This window comes from Salmo trutta, chromosome 14 (genome assembly GCF_901001165.1).
Source record: "Salmo trutta chromosome 14, fSalTru1.1, whole genome shotgun sequence".
NCBI classification, from domain to species: Eukaryota; Metazoa; Chordata; class Actinopteri; order Salmoniformes; family Salmonidae; genus Salmo; species Salmo trutta.
In genome coordinates, this window is record NC_042970.1 from 6,615,161 (window position 1) to 6,621,718 (window position 6,558).

Genomic DNA, 6,558 nt, shown 5'->3' on the forward strand with positions numbered 1-6,558 from the left:
GAATTCTTTGTGGGTCTGTGTAATCTGAGGGAAATATGTGTCTCTAATATGGTCATACATTTGGCAGGAGGTTAGGAAGTGCAGCTCAGTTTCCACCTCGTTGTGTGGGCAGTGTGTGCACCATAGCCTGTCTTCTCTTGAGAACCAGGTCTGCCTACAGCGGCCTTTCTCAATAGCAAGGCTATGCTCACTGAGTCTGTACATAGTCAAAGCTCTCCTTAAGTTTGGGTCCGTCACAGTGGTCAGGTATTCCGCCACTGTGTGCTCTCTGTTTAGGAACAAATAGCATTCTAGTTATCTCTGTTTTTTTGTTAATTCTTTCAATGTATGATTTGATTGGGTCTAATTGTGTTGCTGTCCTGGGGCTCTGTGGGGTCTGTTTGTGTTTGTGAACAGAGCCCCAGGACCAGCTTGCTTAGGGGACTCTTCTCCGGGTTTATCTCTCTGTGGGTAATGGCTTTGTTATGGAAGGTTTAGGAATCGATTCCCTTTAGATGGTTGTAGAATTTAACAGCTCTTTTCTGGATTTTGATAATTAGCGGGTATCGGCCTAATTCTGCTCTGCATGAATTATTTGGTGTTTAACATTGTACACAGAGGATATTTTTGCAGAATTTTGCAAAGCAGTCTCGTGTTGGTGTTTGTCCCATTTAGTGAATTCTCTCTTTGATCTGCTGTACAGAATGTGGTCTGCCTGAGTTATTGTTAAGTTGGGTTGCGATCTGCCTGCGTGCTCTCCTCTTTAACTATAAACCACAGAAGACTTGCTATTGAAATGCATGCTATTGAAATGCATGACGGCAACATTTCTGTGGTCAGGTGACACAGCCTTGCAGCAGACCTGGGTTCAAGTAGTATTTGAAAAATGCCAGCGTTGGCTTTAGCCTGCCTGGAGTGCCAGAGACGTTGGAATTGGGCAGTTTTGTGATTGGTTCTATTGTGCCAGACAAACTCAATCGAAAATAATGCATCAAAATGCAATGTTACTGAGAGGCCTTGTCTAAGACCTGAAGACTTGTGTTAGCTCCTCTGAGCATGCCTAGGGTTGCAAAGCTACCGGTAAATTACCAAAGTTTACCAAATAATTCTTTAGTAATTTTGGTAAGTAACAGAAACTCTATGGTAATCTATCGAAACTTTGGTCATTTATACTTGAATAACTTTTTAAAAATGTTTTATTATTCATATATAGTATAACATGTTTTAAATCTTTGTCCATACTATCCACGTGTTTATGGTTCAAGAGACAATAACATTATTCATGAAAAAAAAGCATCTAATCGACCAATGTCATTATTTTCAATTACCTCTGTAACTATTGACTTTTTTTCATAACTGCCAAATAAAAGAGTGTAATAAATATAGAAAGGATGATTCATGCTGAAACCCTCATTTTAAACACCAAACGATATTCACTAAGTTGATGGTTTATATTTAGGATAACGTTTTACAGCTTTGTCATTCTATTTTTATTTTTATTTCAAAATCATCACATTTAATTATTTCATGTATTTGGCATGTGATAAGGCCGCACAGAGGGCCAGAGATTGTTGCAGACACCTGTGATAATTTGAAGTACCCAAAAAGGCCACTAGATGTCTGGTGATAGATCAAAACCAATTGTATTTGTCACATGCTCCGAAAGACAAAGAGAGGGGGGAGGGAGGGAGAAGGGGAGAGAGAGGAGAGAGAGAGAGAGAGAGAGAGAGAGAGAGAGAGAGAGAAAGAGCAACAGAGAGAGCGACAGAGAGAGCGACAGAGAGAGAGACAGAGAGAGACAGAGAGAGAGACAGAGAGAGAGACAGAGAGAGAGACACATAATACTCAGCTGGTGTCTGTATGCATAACATGTTAAAACATCCTGGGGGTGACAGGTAGCCTAGTGGTTAGAGCGTTGGACTAGTAACCAAAAGGTTTCAAGATCGAATCCCTGAGCTGAGAAGGTAAAAATCTGTCGTTCTGCCCCTGAACAACACAGTTAACCCACTGTTCCTAGGCTGTCATTGTAAATAAGAATTTGTTCTTAACTGACTTGCCTAGTTAAAATAAAGGTAAAACAAATAACAGAATGTCTACACTAAGTACCTGACTGAGTTAAATAATGTTGTACAGAGCTTCAAGACACCCTCAGTGGGGATATTGCTTTGTTTTGGCTAGATTGATAGTTGAACTCCTATTTTCACCTATCCATGTGTGTTGACAACAGTGACTACTAAGCTCCTGAAAAGAAAAGAGTAATCGAGGACTTACAGAAGGAAGGAAGGAAGGAAGGAAGGAAGGCTAGATGGATTTCAGAAGTTTTCCTACAGACCTCAGTTCAAAGTTCTAAATCACCATTACAGTAACCTAGAAATCGTTCAACCTCATTAGACCTTATTGACACTGTTAACTATTTTGGAAATACCCACAATCACCTCGTAAAAAAAAAAGCCCTTATTAAATAGGTGAACAAATTCCATAGACTCAACGACCATCAAGAGAAAAGGTCTTTTTTTTTTGCAAAAGGAAACTGGACATACAGTAGTATAAAGGTAAACTAAATAACGATGGCATTATTTGCTTTTGCCCATGTGATAGGATAACATTTACTGCTCTGCACCGAGTCAAAGTAAAGAAAAACAAACTGGCAACAATGTTACGCTCCACTTCCTTACAATCATCAGATAAGGGGCTATCTATGCATTTCACAAGCCCTTTAGTACAGTACAGTACAGTACAGTACAGTACAGTACAGTACAGTACAGGCTAGTCTGCTTCTTGCGTTCCTTCAACCTAATGAATTGTCTTTGTTCTTCAGCCGTTCCAATTATAGCCTCGGAAAGAAAAATACCCTTAGACTGACATGTATCCAACTATTCCCCCAGAGATTTAAAAAAAAAGACCTGCAAACGAAACCTTACAGAACCTTAGTGTAGGCTAGTGTTTTACCTGTAGTCTATCCATACTATGCTGGGAATAGTGAACCTACAGCTATTTTCTCTCATTCCCAGCTACGCACAAACTAGGTGATGCGGGTAGCATAAAAAGGAATATAATTTTATAATAGGCTTTCATAGGACACAATGTTACACTAATCGCTGTTAGGCTCCGCACCGATGGATTTAAACTGGAGGTGTGTCTTCAGTCACGTTGCTATGCATAGGTACTGAAAAAGGCAGACCAGAAATGCCCCGAAAAGAAGGTATGAAATGAAATAGAAAGTAGCCTTCTTCTTTTAGTGAAATGATTGCATGCCTACAAAGCGAGACAACGAAGCTGTTAAACAAAACCCAGGTGCGATGACTGTCTGAGGTAGTCTTTGAATCATAATTTATTTCACATCTTCATCAGACAGACAGTAACAGGCGTTGTTACACCGTAACAGCATGCCAACCATAACCCAGCCATGGCATAATCGTTTGATCACACAATGACACCCACTATCGATTGAAGGATAATTTATTCTACCAGCTATACGCAGGCAGGCAGGCTACACGACCACACACCTCCATGACAACATGATAAGACTTGTCCCTTTTTTATGTTCAGTTCATCCACACACCGCCTCAATTATTGATGTCCCCTGCTAGCCTTCTACCAGGATCAGAGATCAGCTCGTCTATCGGAGTTGCTATTCATCTTAAACGACCGAAATAGTCTTGATGACACAGGAAGAGAGCACAATAAATGACAAGAAATTACGCACATAAAATGAACTACAAGGGGGATAATATGGAGTTAATGTATGTCAATTAAATGTCTGAAACTTGAGCGACTGTCGTGGCACACAAAGTGTTGGCATGCTATTAAACGCATCTCAGTGTCGGCTGGCTGCTGCAACCTGGACTCAGGGGTAGACGTAATATTGTAAACGTAAATCCTACCCACTCCAATTAATATTTATTTTATTTTATTGAAACTTTTTTTTTTAACTAGGCAAGTCATTTAAGAACAAATTCTGATTTACAATGATGGCCTACCTAAAGGCAAAAGGCCTCCTGCGGGGATGGGTGCATGGGATTTAAATAAATATAAATATAGGACAAAATATACGTATTGTATGGTATGTATTAATTTATGGATGTCCATCATTCATTTCGTATGATATGTTACAAATTTGCAAAACGTATGAGATGTTACAAATTCCTATTTGTTGTGGCTAATGTTAGCTAGGTGACTAGGTGGTTAATGCTAACATTAGCAAGGTGGCTAACGCTAGCTAGGCAAGGTGTTAGTTGTTGGGGTTGGGGGAAGGATTACCTAACATGCTAATTAGTTGCAAAGTAGCTAAAAAGTAGTAAGTAGTTGCAAAGTTGCTATAATTTGCTCAAATGCTAAAGTTGTCTGTGATGAAATTTGACCACGTGACCTTTGCGTTGCTAGATGTTCGTGATATACGCCTACCCATCCACCCCGACTAACCACCCTACTTTCGTTATTTTGCCTTAAGTAACCTTCTGTCGAATGTAACCATACCAAACATAACACATCATACTAATTTGAGGAGTTCTGGATTTATATTTACTATGTTACGCGTAGTCCATGAGACCAGGCTGGAGTGTTGCTGCCTATGAGCTACTGAGTACTGACAGAAAGAGTCTGGTCTACTATCTATCTATCTAAATGATTGCGGGAACAATAGTCAAAATTAGGGTATACACACAACATCTAGAATGTACAAACAGGAGTTGATCTATGACATGTAACATGAGGCACACAACGTGTAAAGCTGATTATTCAAAGCATCTCAGTTATTGCTTCTCTCGCTGTTCTGGTCCTTTAGTTAGTCATTAATCGGCGGTGGCAGAAAGAGGGAAATCATTCAGAGCCCAAATGAAACCCATACATTAACAGTGGAATAACATTCTAGTGAACTATTGTGTAAACCTATTAAGTTTTTCACGGTAGCCTAAGGTTGTCACAAAATAACAAGTTAAAGCATTATTTGATTGAGCTTGGAGACAAATTTACGCTTCATTCCTTCTTCTCTCTCGCTCATGCGAGGATATTTGCATGAGGTCGACATAACAAGACTCAAGACTCAACTCTTAACGGAAATGTGTTTCTAAACGTTCTGTTATCAATAATGTAAGAGAACAATTTTAATATGACCGTCTTTGAACGTGCATCAATGATTGATGCTCAAAGGTTACTTTTTAGGCATACCACGCCAAAACTTGAGATTAAACAATATATTGTGACACACGGAAAAATATTTATTATTATAATGAATCTAATAGCGTATGCACTCTAATAATTTGCATATAGCTCATAAAGATGTAGCCTAGGTAGGGATATATTGGTGATGATGATTATGATGATGATCCGTTAGCCTACCTGTATTGACTTGAATTCCTTTTATTTCCTTTAGAATGTATCGGTTCTTTCAGTGTAGTGCGGCGGACGGGTGTTGAATAGTGAGAATTACGGCGGTAAATTTTATTTATAAGGTTTTCTTTCTGACCTTTGTCTCTTAAAATGGGTGAGTATTAGTGGAAAAACACCGGGCCAGCCTCCCTGTGCAACAGGAGAGCGTCTTCTTAAAGAGGCAGGTTCCCCTTCGAATCATAGGCGCTAGCTCCACGCTGCAACGTCATTTTCTCTTTCCGTCTGTCTCTGAGCGCATGCCATGCACGCACGCACACCAAGCGGTCGGGTTGGAATGGAAAAGCACACTGAAACAGTCAAACCTTTGCACGCCATGCATACACGATAGCAAAGCTGTCACTTTGCAAGTAGAATTCAATTAATTAACTTTTTTTTATGCCTACATTTGTGCTTGTTTTGCATTTTGCAGAGGCATTTTAAACAATCATGTTTGCCTATAAGAACGTTCTGCAGTGTCAGCTATGATGCACACATTGATATGTAATATGTTGACATAAGCATACCTGTTCAGTCTACTGTAAACCTATTTGCAATTACCAAGAACAAGATATAATGTGTTTTAGAGCAGGCAGCAGGCAATGCATTCAGAACGCAAAATGTGTTATGAGTGACTTCCATATATGAACGTTTGACTGGGCCTACAGAGGAAACAACTCAGAGACCCAATGATAGTCAGGAAGGTGAGACATACAATATGTATCTTAATGAAACGGGTATGTCTTTGCTTTTATGTAATTTATTATACTATTATTCATTTATACAATGCCAACAATGGCATGTAACATCTTGGAACAAAATGTTTTTTTTTAAATTTATTTCACAGGATCATGCTATATTGTATGTGTCCTTAACAGTGAATTATAGGCTTAGGGAACAACTGTATTTTCATAACCAAATAGAGAGTAATAATGTATTATTATTATTATTATTATTCTGTGCAGAAACAGGAAGTGTGCTTCAGCCAACATGTCAGTAGAAGAAGAGAGTACAGGAGGAACGTGAGTAGATGCACAAGACGCTCTGCAAATGTAGAATAGGAGTCAGTCTTCGTGTACAGTTCCACAGGGTGTGGCGTTACCCTGGCCTACACTCCACGCTCCTTATAGATAGAAAACAAGACTGCTCAGAATGTTTACATTTTTTGAAACGTTTTTCTTTTAAGGTCATTTTGAATTAAATGTTTGTTGTGAG

The 6,558-nt window shown here is 39.1% G+C and overlaps 1 protein-coding gene and 1 long non-coding RNA gene across 2 annotated transcripts in view; one reads left to right on the forward strand and one right to left on the reverse strand.

Moving 5' to 3' along the window:
- Positions 1-5,525, reverse strand: part of LOC115207286 (sodium- and chloride-dependent taurine transporter) — a 48,592-nt gene extending 43,067 nt beyond the window's left edge. The window contains exon 1 of the mRNA XM_029774269.1: positions 5,317-5,525. The gene's annotated coding sequence lies outside the window, so the exon portion shown is untranslated. The remainder of the gene's footprint in view (positions 1-5,316) is intronic.
- Positions 5,526-5,924: 399 nt separating this feature from the next.
- On the forward strand, positions 5,925-6,340 carry LOC115207287 (uncharacterized). The gene is made up of 2 exons (XR_003880978.1): positions 5,925-6,047; positions 6,309-6,340. It is a non-coding gene; the product is annotated as an uncharacterized LOC115207287 (long non-coding RNA).
- Positions 6,341-6,558: the final 218 nt, after the last annotated feature.